Below are 14,942 nucleotides of genomic sequence, written 5' to 3'. Positions count from 1 at the left end.
GGAAAAAGAAACAATTACGGGGCTCTATACTATCAATGGCGGTTTTTGTCCCTGTAGGGATCCCTACACAACCACCGTAACAACAACAGTCACATACCCTCCAACATGACCCGCCCCACTAGGTACAAAATGCTCTGTTTCTGGACTTCCCTCTTAATTTATTATTGCCATCACCTGTGAAGAAACAGCTTTCTTATCATTTAACTAGTTCAACACAGGTGATGGAAATCATAAATTAAGAGGGTAGTCCAGAAACAGAGCATTTTGTACCTAGTGGGGCGGGTCATGTTGGAGGGTCTGCAGTTATGAAAATTTTTGTCCCTGCGCAACCACCCCATCACCCTGCCTATAATCCCGCCCTGATTATTTATTTAAACACGAGAAGCACAGATAATAAATAACAAATGCCTAGCACAGATCATACAGGTAATAAAACATATACAAAATCCGGCAATGACATAGAGTTACAATACCTACACAAAACAGAATGCGTATCGATTAATTTTATGGCTAATAAACTTGAGTTTGGTAAATTCTCAAGTTACTATAACTAATACTTATGAAGCACCAGAGTATAATTTTCCAACCCCCGGGTGTGTTTTCAGTAACAGCACTTCCCGGGCCCGCCCGCTCCCTCTTTGTGTGTGTGGACCACGCTGCCGAACACATGGCGTTCTCTCGGCGCCGCCATTGCTGCTGACTCTTTAAACCGCTTTGCGGGAAGATAGCTACTGATTGGCTTAGGGGGGATTCGCGAGAAGATGACGTAAGTGAACGGTGAATGGATGCGTGTCATGCCATGCCCGGTGTTGGGGCTGACCGGATACACACAACCTACTTGTGATGTGAGAGCTGCAGGGGGAGGGTAAGAGATTGCCGTGCTCACTGTTGGCTGGGTGCTGGGGAGAGATTTGTCTGTGTGCTAATGTCTGTAATACACCGGGTGAGCGGAGCACAGGGAGTGCTGGCTTGATATGATCATGATGTTGGACTGTGCATACAAAGTTGTTGACTAAAGTTTATGTGGGCTCGTTATGCAGAAAGTGTCATTTTATGTCCATGTCCAGTTTTGCCCAGCAGTACTGTGTGTTAGGAGACATATCCGTAATGATAGCAAGCGTGACAGAGGTTAAGTTTATCTGAAATACTGACTTTTGTCAGGGCACCATATTGTAAGGGGTCAATCCAATTGGCTGCGATATTATTGCAGCTGCGAATCACCACGGCAGCGGCTGCACTTTACGGTGGACTGATTTTGCGCAAAACTACTCGCCACCCCATAGAGGTCCGAGCAGTTTTGTGCCAATTGTGGCTGATTCGTGTCCGCGAAGGATGTGAGATCAGGTGCCGTTGCCGGCGTATAAACGCCGTTACAACTGCACTTTACATGCTTCAAAGGTAATTCGATTGACCACCAAATCTGATCCGCCCTTAGCTTTTATCATTGAAAGTCACATCAGTCCTTGGCACATTGGAGTTTTCGGTCCAATTCTCGAATCACTATTTTTCAGTACCCAGTTAACGTACAGGACCAGTAAATTTTTGGGATTTTATTGGGACTGTGGTAGAAAACGTACACTAACACAGAGGCAGATAGTATTCTGGTCCCAATAGAAACCATGCTCCGAGTTCCAGCACTGAGGGAGTGGTGGCTATCAACCATCAATGGTTTGTTATTGACTGCAGAGATCCAATGGTTCTCCACCATCTATGGAACAAAGGCGCATTTGTTTCTTCCAATGGCGTCCGTATTATGAAGTAGCAATTCTAACCACTGTGCCCCCCGATGTAATAGGATTTTTTTTTTTTTTTAGCAAAGTTTTAAAGAAAGTGTGCTGATGACCTATTGTAAAGCTCTGAGGAGTTCAGTAGTACAAAAAAAACCCAAGTTAACAATGACTGTAGGTCCACTACAGTGGAATATAGAGGGTAAAATTGATCAGATAATGTATATACATTTATAACTTTCATCCAGAATGGTCATATGGTTTCTAAAGGACCCCAAAAATCTATTCCCATTTTCTCCAATTGGAACGACCAATCGGCAGCCATTGATGATCGGCGATCTGTTGAGGAAATTCTTCATTATAAAAATCCACAATTTGCTGATCCAACTGTTTTCAAACATGTTTAATATTCCCGATTCCCCGACCCAGACGTCGAAGGACTGGGAAATTGCCGCAATTTCCTGGCAATGTATGGGGCCCTTAAGATGTATGTATTGTAATCATAGAATTAAAGTAAACTTGCATCATTTATGGGCCTCTCTGGGAGACCACCACAGTGGGGAGGTCCAGTTGGTGGATAAAAGGGCATGGAGATGTGATGTAATTTGCAGCCCCGCCCATTAGTCTGTATCAGATAGCAAGGGGGTGGGGCCATGACTGTGGTCCTAAACAAATTGCTTCACTAAGGCCCTGTGAGTGTGCACTATTGTAAGGAAGTGTACAGAATGTCAGAGGATGGCCTGCTCTCACAGAAGTTGAGAGTAACCCTGATGTTCTGTAAGTGGCCAATAACAGTCCTTTAACCACTTAACGGACGATTTTTCCCTTCAAAGCTGTCAATAACAATGTTTGTTTATTTAAAACAAATTTATTGATTTAGTTTAAAGTATTTTTTTAAAATATTATTATGAAGGTCGTCATAACGAATCATCTTGTCAAAACCTTGGGGACACAGTTGGGCGGCGCAGTTTCATGCGATCTGACCGTACCAGTTAAATGGTTAATTCTTGTTAAATGGAAAGATCTTTCTGCTCTTTTTGATGGAAATTGTAGTGTGTGTGTGTGTGTGTGTGTGTGTGTGTGTGTGTGTGCGATCAGTTACTAATTTTTCTTCATATAACATTCCTATTTAGAAAACTCAAGGGAATTTAAATAGAGAGCAAATGAATGCAGATTCTGAATCCTGACCTTGTAGAAGTAGATTATGCTATTCAGTGGAAGGGGTTTAGTGTTTTGGGAAAAAATAGTTTAAAATCTGTTTTCTTTAAGAATTTTTGGACCCTATTAAGGTTGGATTGCAGATTCTGCTGAAAAGCAGAATTTGATAAATTACAAACAAGAAAAAAGAATTCAGTTCACATGGGTGCACTCCGGCCCCTTAAATTTAATTACTGTTAAAATACATTTTATTTTAAAAACAGGTGTCAACAAAAAATACACAATTAGAAACCTGTATGGCCTGTCAATTATGTCATATATTTATTTTATCCTTAGCCTAAAATAGGCTGATTGAGCAAGTAAAGAAACTAGAAAAAAAGTGGTCAAAGAAATATAGAAATGTGAATAAAGATTTAAAATTATATTCTGTCGCGTCTCTTTTTTGACCTTCTATATTAAGAATTCCCATATGTATGCTACCAGTAAATTGTGTACAAGGATTAATATATGTAATATGCTATATATTGGGATTTATAGTGTATAAGCCACAAACAGGAGAATGAGTGTCTGGTTTGTAATATTATGTAACACTAAATGGTTACATTTTGGATGCTAGTTACTATGTATCCATAATAGCCACTTTAGTTTCCTGAATTGTGGCTCATAAATCTAACACCTGATGAATGTGGTGTTTTGTATATATTAAATGTGAGCCTGCAACCATCCTGTATCAAAATACAATGGTTATAATGATTATATTTGGGATTATAATCCCCAGCCACAGATCCTGTGGTTTTTACACTGCTGATATTGTTATATTCCACACAAAGTGACGGTAATATTGCACGTTAGATTCCTACAGCCATAGATTCCTACAGCCATATAATGATATGATTACATATCAATTCCTGTTCTTACAGGTAGTATTACTCCAGATCTAATTTGATGTTGCTAATCATTCGTATTTGGTACTATACAGGCTTTATTGTAAATTGCCACACTCCGCATCAATAAATTACACTATATTCCAGAATACTTATAGTTCCTTATCTTGTTGTAAATAACTTTTGTTACTTCTAGAACATGCATGTAAATGTGTGTTTTGTGCACTTAGTTCGACGGGTGTCCCGCTGTATCGGACCGTTATGATCGGACCTCCTGCACACTGCTCCGATCCCACAGGGCTGTCTCCACCGCTGTCTTAACAAAGACCGCGGTGAGGCACATGTACATGCAGAATCAGTAAGCTATTAATCGTGCTGATATGTAATGCATCAAGTACGTGACACACTGCCCACCAATGCGCATTTCGCTCCGGTGTCAGGCTTCCTCAGGGCATTTACAATAAAGCCTGTATAGTACCAAATACGAATGATTAGCAACATCAAATTAGATATGGAGTAATACTACCTGTAAGAACAGGAATTAATATGTAATCATATCTTTAGATGGCTGTAGGAATCTAACGTGCAATATTACCGTCGCTTAGTGTGGAATATAACAATATCAGAAGTGTAAAAACTACAGGATAATAATAATAATAATAATAATAATAATAATAATCATTTTATTTATATAGCACTCTTTCTCCAATAGGACTCTAGGCGCTTAACAGATACATAGCATAATATAGTACAGAAAATAATGAAGTACATTTTCATAAAATACAGAAGCATGAAGATACTAAAAGGGACATTATGGAAATGCTTGAGTAAACAGAAAAGTCTTGAGTCTACTTTTGAAGGATTCTATAGTTGGGGCCTCTCGCACTGTGCGGGGAAGTGAGTTCCATAGAGTCGGAGCCGCATGACTAAAAGCTCGACCCCCAGATGAATTACGGTAGATTCTAGGTACTGCTAAAAGTTCTTCATCTACAGATCGCAGTAATCGAGTGGGGCAGTATGGGGTCAGAAGCTGTTTCAGGTACCTTGGGGCTTGGTCATGTAATGCTTTGAAACTCAGTAAGCCAATCTTGAAGATGATTCGCCATCTTACAGGCAGCCAGTGAAGGGAGTAGAGGATGGGTGTTATGTGGCTAGAACGGGGCTGGTTGGTTAATAGCCTGGCAGCTGTGTTTTGCACCAGCTGTAAGCGTTGCAATTCTTTTGCTGGTAGACCAAGGTAGAGGGCATTACAGTAGTCTAATCGAGATGATACAAATGCATGTATGACTTTTGGCATATCATCTGAGGGAATTAAGTGCTTGATTCTGGCTATGTTCCTCAGGTGAAAGAATGAGGATTTGATTGTGGCTGATATCTGATGTTTAAGTGTCAAGCCACCATCCAGGACAACGCCAAGATTCCGCACACGATCACTGGTCTGTAATTCTGAATCCCCGAGTGTAAGTCCAGTTGGTTGGCTATGCTGCAGTCTTGTCCTTTGATGTTGCGGTCGTATCATAAGGACCTCTGTTTTATCCGGGTTCAGTCGCAGCCAACTGGCGCTCATCCACTCCTGTAGTTCAGCTAGACAGCCATTTAGGGTTGCTATTGGGTTATCAGTGCCCGGAGCAAAGGACAAGTACAATTGTGTATCATCTGCATAGCAGTGGTAGACCAGGCCATGGCGCCTGATTATTTCGCCCAATGGGAGCATGTATACTGCAAAAAGCATGGGGGATAGTATAGAACCTTGTGGGACATCACATGGCAATGGCACTGGTGGTGATGAGTATAATCCAGATGATACTCTCTGTGACCTGCCTGTGAGAAATGATTTGAACCAGTTTAGGACTGTGCCATCCAGACCACAGAAATGTATCAGTCGCTCAATCAGAAGCCCATGGTCCACGGTATCAAATGCTGCCGAGAGATCCAGAAGGATTAATATTGAACAGTCACCTCTGTCTTTTGCCATCAGAAGATCATTTAACACACACACCTGGGCTGTTTCAGTGCTAGGATCTGTGGCTGGGGATTATAATCCCAAATATAATCATTATAACCATTGTATTTTGATACAGTATGGTTGCAGGCTAACATTTAATATATACAAAACACCACATTCATCAGGTGTTAGATTTATGAGCCACAATTCAGGAAACTAAAGTGGCTATTATGGATACATAGTAACTAGCATCATCCAAAATGTAACCATTTAGTGTTACATAATATTACAAACTAGACACTCATTCTCCTGTTTGTGGCTTATACACTATAAATCCCAATATATAGCATATTACATATATTAATCCTTGTACACAATTTACTGGTAGCATACATATGGGAATTATTAATATAGAAGGTCAAAAAAGAGACTTGACACTATCATTTTAAATCTTTTCACATTTCTATATATTTCTTCCACCACTTTTTTTCTAGTTTCTTTACTTCGCTCAATCAGCCTATTTTAGGCTAAGGATAAAATAAATGACATAATTGACAGGCCATACAGGCTTCTAATTGAGTATTTTTTTGTTGACACCTGTTTTTAAAATAATAAAATGTATTTTAACAGTAATTAAATTTAAGGGGACGGAGTGTACCCATGTGAACCCAATTCTTTTTTTCTTGTTTGTAATATATCATATTCTGATAATTAGTGGGTTGCACCCAATACGGATAATTTGATAAAATATGGAGTCCAAAGTTCCCTAGAAAGAATTATTTACGCCCTGGTGCGGAAAACCTTTTTGTTTTTCTTGGGAAAAGCAGAATTTGCATTCGCTTCTGTAGCATGCTGGGGGCTGCCCAGCATGCTAATTGGTGGGCAGAGATGTAGTCGCTAAACAATTGCAATTGCATCGCTGAGGCTGAAATTAAAGATGACTCCCTGCAGACGCAGCTAGGCTGCGCATGCAGGTGGTCCGTTGCCATTTTTCGAGTCGCAGCGACCATGTGTGACATCACATGACCGCCCAAAAAAGGCTCCTCCCCCATTTTTGCAAACACGTTGCCATAACGCCTCCCTCCTCGCGTATGCCGCTGTCACTTAAAGTGTGATCGCATCCATCCAGCATGCGATCACACTTAGAGAGAGCACAAGCCCAGCAGCCGCGGTGCATGCTCCGTTTATCAAAAATACCAGTTTGCGGTCTTTGATAAACAGCGATGCGAGCTGAATGAGGGCCCACTATATGCATGTGTCCGCATAGGGATTGTCAGTCTGTATGCTGGAGTTTGACAGTAACATCAAGAAAATCATCTGAATTTTTGTTCTGGGTAAATATTGTAATCCGTATTTTCATGTTTTAATGGAAACAGATGTCTGTTAGTATTAGGATTAATAAATCCAATGCATTTTGAATTTTGTAACATGAAGGAATCCATGTACTTTTCCTGAGGAAACGCACATGGGAATGCATTGGGCACATGGGGCTATTCAGTTGTTTTTTGGTTATCCAATGTAATGGGCACCCATCAGAGCAATTCAACTGCAAAGGCACACGATGAGATCCGATTTTGACTATGCGATTTCCCTTGATCTCCCCCAGAGCTCAGATAGCACAGATTGTACAGATTTTAACTATCTGTGCTTGAGATTTTGTCTATGTACGATTTTGACTAAGTGCCAATTTTGACTATACTTTGTACTAGATAGTACACTAGATAGTCAAGATTGACTTGCCTGCACATTCTATCTAGCCTTACGATATCGACCCAACGGGAGTGCGCATCGGAATCAAATCTGTATCGCAAGCTGCTTAATGCCTGATTCTCACTATGTGACTGGGGCTAGGTCGGCATCGCAAGCACATAATGAGTGTGCTTGCGATACTGACTATGTGCGATTTTGGCTAAGTGTCAATTTTGACTATCTCTTCTATAGAGAAAGTCAAAATTGACTTGCCTGCACAGTCTATCTAGTCTTTCGATACCGACCGCGCATCGGCATCAAATTGGGATCGCAAGGTGACTTTCACCTTGCGATCTGCACTAACTTTTTTTACGATTTTGACCATATAGTCAAAATTGTAATTAAATAACTCACCGTGTGTACACACCATAACACCTTGAGTTATGCACTTACTTTTCATAAGATTTTGACTATATAGTCAAAATCTTACAGATTTATCTCACCGTGTGTACACACCTTTACTCTAAAGAGCACCCAAATAGACGGGATTAGCCGCTATTCATGCCTAAACCCTATCTAAAGTAGTCCCTGACAAGCGAAAAGTCCAGTTTGGGCACCCAAATGGAACACCTTTCAGACATTTATGCCCGCCACCTCTAGGAGGTAGCGAGCAGAAATGTAGGTGCCAGTGGTGATCTACCCAAACGGCAGAACAATTAAATTGCTATTGTCGGGCGGCACCTAGTGGCCTGCGCCTTAAAAACACTTGAATCGCCCCCATTATACCCATGTGAATATTCCCTAAATGCTAATGAGCACTAAGTTTTTATAATCCTAGAGCAGGCATGGCATATATGACTAGGAAATGTTGTTGGAACTGTTTGCCACCAGATTCTATGTCCATAACGTATTATTATTATTATTATTATTATTATTATGTAGCGCCACAAGGGTACCGCAGCGCCCAATTACTGGGTACATGTGCACATAATCAAAACAGGAAAACAGTGACTTACAGTTGAAGACAATATAGGACAAGTACAAGGTAACTAAGCATAACTACATCAGTAGATGACATTGAGATAAATATCAAGGTGGCTGAAAACTGCAGGATTTGGGCAGTTGAGGATTATTAAAGTAAGAAAAGGATAAGCACATGAGGGAAGAGGGCCCTACTCGTGAGAGGTTACATTCTAAAGGGGAGGGGCAGACAGACAAGGGTGACACAGATGGGGTAGATGAGCGTGGGACAGAGGGTTAGGATGAGATTTGGCTGGGTTTGGTAAAGAAGTGGGTCTTAAGAGCCTGTTTGAAGTTCTGAGAGGTGGAGAGTCTGGGGGGGGGGGGGGGGGGGGGAGAGAGAGGTGGAGAATTCCAGAGTAAGGGAGCAGCACGTGAAAAATCTTGAAGATAGGAGTGGGAGGAAGTAATCAGAAGATGGGAGAGTCGGCGTGCATTAGCAGAGCGAATAGGACGGGTGGGGGAGTAAAGGGAGATAAGGTCAGATATGTAAGTGGGTGAGAGCTTTGTGAGTGTGAGAAGTTTGATTTGGATTCTGAAAGGGAAAGGGGAGCCAGTGAAGGGCTTGTAAGAGAGGAGAGGTGGACGTAGTGCATTTGGTGAGGAAGATGAGCCGGGCTGCAGCATTCAGGATAGATAGGACTGGAGAGAGGTAATTGTCAGGAAGGCCAGTTGGGATGAGATTACAGTAATCCAGTCTGGAAATAATCAGTGAGTGGATAATGATATTGGTGGCATCCTGGGTGAGAAAGGGCCTGGATGTTTTTTTGTTTTTTTTTAGTGTTGTGAGCAGCCTTCAATGCACTAGTTTTCCCTGTTTTGACTAATGGGCAAGAGGAATGTTCATCCACAAATTTCCAATACATAGAAAGGGGGTAGGCTGGATTAAAAGGGGTTGCCCAACACTGAGCGAGTTCCCTCCTGTTGCGTGGGGTCCTCCCTAACTTTTCCCCTTTTAGAAACTTTGTCTTACATCACCCCTGCAAAAAGGTTCTGTAGGTAGACCTGAGAGGGATTGGGATCTGGGGACTCCATCTTTGGAGGGTCCTGCTAGACCATCACAGGAGAAGTGGCCTCTAGCTTAATCTACACTCTGATCAAAGAGAATGCATACAAGGCCTAGTGTAGATGGTGGTATACACCAAATAAATAAGCCATAATGTACCATTCCACCTCCACTGTCTCTTGGAGTATATATGTGTACATTTCTCCACATCTGGTGGTCCAGTTTTAGAGGATATCTGCCTTTTGGGTCGGGGTCTTGGGTCTTCTTACCTCATTCTTTGTACTAAGCCTTGGAGAGTGGTAATGTAAAGGGAGATAAAGTACCAACCAATCAGCTCCTAACTGCCATGTTACAGACTCTGTGGTCTATTCATGAAGCAGTGAAAAGAGTGTAGAAGTTGTACATGGCAACCAATCAGCGGCTCCGTACAATTGTATAGTATGCAAATTATAAGTGTTACTTCAATGCTGATTTGTTGCCATGGGCAACTTCTCCGCTGGTTCACTTCTCCACACTTTTCACTGCTTCATGAATAGACCCCTCTGTTTGAAAAAAGACAGGAGCTAATCAGCTGGTAGTTTATCTCTCTCCACTTTATCACTCTCCAGGGCTTAGTACATCTGCCCCTCCTTCTGCCCCGTATTTCTTAAGATCCCTTATTTGGTACATTGTTCAGATGGAAACAATAACTCGCCACTTTCACGATACAGAAGAAAAATTACACCAGAACGGGACTCCTTGGCTTTATTTTTCACTGGACCCCCCCCTTCACTACCTTTCCTCTGATATGTTTTTATGTCTGCGATACCCCCGCTGTTAGACTGTGAGCTGCAGTAAGTCTCTATGTACCAATACTACTGGACACCATGGGCCTAATTCAGATTTGATCGCAGCAGCATATTTGTTAGCTAATGGGCAAAGCCATGTGCGATGCAGGGGGGGGGGGGGGGAAATATAACATGTGCAGAGAGAGTTAGATTTGGGTGGAGTGTGTCCAAATCTGAAATCTAAATTGCAGTGTGAAGATAAAGCAGCCAGTATTTACCTTGCACAGAAACAATATTTCTCTAACGTCCTAAGTGGATGCTGGGGACTCCGTCAGGACCATGGGGAATAGCGGCTCCGCAGGAGACAGGGCACAAAAATAAAGCTTTAGGATTAGGTGGTGTGTACTGGCTCCTCCCCCCATGACCCTCCTCCAAGCCTCAGTTAGGTTTTTGTGCCCGTCCGAGCAGGGTGCAATCTAGGTGGCTCTCCTAAAGAGCTGCTTAGAAAAAGTTTTTAGGTTTTTTATTTTCAGTGAGTCCTGCTGGCAACAGGCTCACTGCATCGAGGGACTTAGGGGAGAGAATTTCAACTCACCTGCGTGCAGGATGGATTGGATTCTTAGGCTACTGGACACCATTAGCTCCAGAGGGAGTCGGAACACAGGTCTCACCCTGGGGTTCGTCCCGGAGCCGCGCCGCCGACCCCCCTTACAGATGCTGAAGATTGAAGGTCCGGAAACAGGCGGCAGAAGGCTCTTCAGTCTTCATGAAGGTAGCGCGCAGCACTGCAGCTGTGCGCCATTGTTGTCACACACTTCACACCAAGCGGTCACGGAGGGTGCAGGGCGCTGCTGGGGGCGCCCTGGGCAGCAATATTTTAATACCTTTATGGCAAAAGAATACATCACATATAGCCATTGAGGCTATATGTATGTATTTAACCCATGCCAGATATCTAAAACTCCGGGAGAAAAGCCCGCCGAAATAGGGGGCGGGGCTTATTCTCCTCAGCACACAGAGCCATTTTCCTGCTCAGCTCCGCTGTGAGGAAGGCTCCCAGGACTCTCCCCTGCACTGCACTACAGAAACAGGGTAAAACAGAGAGGGGGGGCATTTTTTGGCGATATTTTGATATATTTAAGCTGCTATAAGGAACAACACTTATATAAGGTTGTTCCCATATATATTATAGCGCTTGGGTGTGTGCTGGCAAACTCTCCCTCTGTCTCCCCAAAGGGCTAGTGGGGTCCTGTCTTCGATAAGAGCATTCCCTGTGTGTCTGCTGTGTGTCGGTACGTGTGTGTCGACATGTATGAGGACGATGTTGGTGTGGAGGCAGAGCAATTGCCGATAATGGTGATGTCACCCCCCAGGGAGTCGACACCGGAATGGATGGCTTTGTTTATGGAATTACGTGATAATGTCAGCACATTACAAAAATCAGTTGACGACATGAGACGGCCGGCAAACCAGTTAGTACCTGCCCAGGCGTCTCAGACACCGTCAGGGGCTGTAAAGCGCCCTTTACCTCAGTCGGTCGACCCAGACACAGACACTGAATCTAGTGTCGACGGTGATGAAACAAACGTATTTTCAAGTAGGGCCACACGTTATATGATCACGGCAATGAAGGAGGCTTTGCATATCTCTGATACTGCAAGTACCACAAAAAGGGGTATTATGTGGGGGGTGAAAAAACTACCTGTAGTTTTTCCTGAATCAGAGGAATTAAATGATGTATGTGATGAAGCGTGGGTTAACCCAGATAGAAAAGTGCTAATTTCAAAAAAGTTATTAGCATTATACCCTTTCCCGCCAGAGGTTAGGGCGCGCTGGGAAACACCCCCTAGGGTGGATAAGGCGCTCACACGCTTATCAAAACAAGTGGCGTTACCGTCTCCTGATACGGCCGCCCTCAGGGATCCAGCTGATAGGAGACTGGAAACTACCCTAAAAAGTATATACACACATACTGGTGTTATACTGCGACCAGCCATCGCCTCAGCCTGGATGTGCAGTGCTGGGGTCGTCTGGTTGGATTCCCTGACTGAAAATATTGATACCCTGGATAGGGACAGTATTTTATTGACTATAGAGCAATTAAAGGATGCTTTCCTTTATATGCGAGATGCTCAGAGAGATATTTGCACTCTGGCATCGAGAGTAAATGCGATGTCCATATCTGCCAGAAGGAGTTTATGGACGCGACAGTGGTCAGGTGATGCGGATTCCAAACGACATATGGAAGTATTGCCGTATAAAGGGGAGGAATTATTTGGCGTCGGTCTATCGGATCTGGTGGCCACGGCAACTGCCGGAAAATCCACCTTTTTACCTCAGACCCCCTCCCAACAGAAAAAGACACCGTCTTTTCAGCCGCAGTCCTTTCGGTCCTATAAGAACAAGCGGACAAAAGGACAGTCATATCTGCCTCGGGGCAGAGGAAGGGGTAAGAGAGGGCAGCAAGCAGCCCCTGCCCAGGAACAGAAGCCCTCCCAGGGTTCTGCAAAGCCCTCAGCATGACGCTGGGGCCTTACAAGCGGACTCAGGAGCGGTGGGGGGTCGACTCAAGAATTTCAGCGCACAGTGGGCTTGCTCACAGGTGGACCCCTGGATTCTGCAGGTAGTATCTCAGGGTTACAGGTTGGAATTCGAGAAGTCTCCCCCTCGCCGGTTCCTAAAGTCTGCTTTGCCAACGTCTCCCTCAGACAGGGCGACGGTATTGGAAGCCATTCACAAGCTGTTTTCTCAGCAGGTGATAGTCAAGGTACCCCTCCTACAACAGGGAAAGGGGTATTACTCCACGCTATTTGTGGTACCGAAGCCGGACGGCTCGGTAAGACCTATTCTAAATCTGAAATCTTTGAACCTATACATACAAAAATTCAAGTTCAAGATGGAGTCACTCAGAGCAGTGATAGCGAATCTGGAAGAAGGGGACTTTATGGTGTCCCTGGACATAAAGGATGCTTACCTGCATGTCCCAATTTGCCCTTCACATCAAGGGTACCTCAGGTTCGTGGTGCAAAACTGTCATTATCAGTTTCAGACGCTGCCGTTTGGATTGTCCACGGCACCTCGGGTCTTTACCAAGGTAATGGCCGAAATGATGATTCTTCTGCGAAGAAGAGGCGTATTAATTATCCCTTACTTGGACGATCTCCTGATAAGGGCAAGGTCCAGAGAACAGCTGGAGGACGGAGTAGCACTAACCCAACTAGTGCTGCAACAACACGGGTGGATTCTGAATTTTCCAAAATCCCAGTTGACCCCGACGACACGTCTGCTGTTCCTGGGAATGATTCTGGACACGGTTCAGAAAAAGATGTTTCTTCCGAAGGAGAAAGCCAGGGAGTTATCCGAACTTGTCAGGAACCTCCTAAAACCAGGGAAAGTGTCTGTGCATCAATGCACAAGAGTCCTGGGAAAGATGGTGGCTTCTTACGAAGCGATTCCATTCGGCAGATTCCACGCACGAACTTTTCAGTGGGATCTGCTGGACAAATGGTCCGGATCACATGCAGATGCGTCAGCGGATAACCTTATCGCCACGGACAAGGGTGTCTCTTCTGTGGTGGTTGCAGAGTGCTCATCTGTTAGAGGGCCGCAGATTCGGCATACAGGACTGGGTCCTGGTGACCACGGATGCCAGTCTGAGAGGCTGGGGAGCGGTCACACAGGGAAGAAACTTCCAGGGAGTATGGTCAAGCCTGGAGATGTCTCTTCACATAAATATACTGGAGCTAAGAGCGATTTACAATGCTCTAAGTCTGGCAAAACCCCTGCTTCAGGGTCAGCCGGTGTTGATCCAGTCGGACAACATCACGGCAGTCGCCCACGTAAACAGACAGGGCGGCACAAGAAGCAGGACAGCAATGGCAGAAGCTGCAAGGATTCTTCGCTGGGCGGAAGATCATGTGATAGCACTGTCAGCAGTATTCATTCCGGGAGTGGACAACTGGGAAGCAGACTTCCTCAGCAGACACGATCTACACCCGGGAGAGTGGGGACTTCATCCAGAAGTCTTCCACATGATTGTGAACCGTTGGGAAAAACCAATGGTGGATATGATGGCGTCCCGCCTCAACAAAAAACTGGACAGGTATTGCGCCAGGTCAAGAGACCCTCAGGCAATAGCTGTGGACGCTCTGGTAACACCGTGGGTGTTCCAGTCAGTGTATGTGTTCCCTCCTCTGCCTCTCATACCAAAAGTACTGAGAATTATACGGCAAAAGGGAGTAAGAACGATACTAGTGGCTCCGGATTGGCCAAGAAGAACTTGGTACCCGGAACTTCAAGAGATGCTCACGGAGGATCCGTGGCCTCTACCTCTAAGACGGGACCTGCTTCAGCAGGGACCGTGTCTATTCCAAGACTTACCGCGGCTGCGTTTGACGGCATGGCGGTTGAACGCCGAATTCTAAGGGAAAAAGGCATTCCGGAAGAGGTCATTCCTACACTGGTAAAAGCCAGGAAGGAGGTGACTGCACAACATTATCACCGCATTTGGAGAAAATATGTTGCGTGGTGTGAGGCCAGGAAGGCCCCCACGGAGGAATTTCAACTGGGTCGATTCCTACATTTCCTGCAAACAGGATTGTCTATGGGCCTCAAATTGGGGTCCATTAAGGTTCAAATTTCGGCCCTGTCGATTTTCTTCCAGAAAGAATTGGCTTCAGTTCCTGAAGTCCAGACTTTTGTAAAAGGAGTACTACATATACAGCCCCCGGTTGTGCCCCCAGTGGC

General features: G+C 44.3%; 1 protein-coding gene across 2 annotated transcripts in view; it reads left to right on the top strand.

Moving 5' to 3' along the window:
- The first annotated feature begins 645 nt into the window (after positions 1-645).
- Positions 646-14,942, top strand: part of ZMYM4 (zinc finger MYM-type containing 4) — a 371,597-nt gene continuing 357,300 nt past the window's right edge. The window contains exon 1 of one of the 2 annotated variants that reach the window (XM_063954437.1): positions 646-766. The gene's annotated coding sequence lies outside the window, so the exon portion shown is untranslated. The other variant, XM_063954436.1, reaches the window with a different exon arrangement.

Source organism: Pseudophryne corroboree, chromosome 2, assembly GCF_028390025.1.
Source record: "Pseudophryne corroboree isolate aPseCor3 chromosome 2, aPseCor3.hap2, whole genome shotgun sequence".
NCBI classification, from domain to species: Eukaryota; Metazoa; Chordata; class Amphibia; order Anura; family Myobatrachidae; genus Pseudophryne; species Pseudophryne corroboree.
Note: the sequence above shows the minus strand (reverse complement) of the source record. Positions and strands in the feature narration are given on the sequence as shown.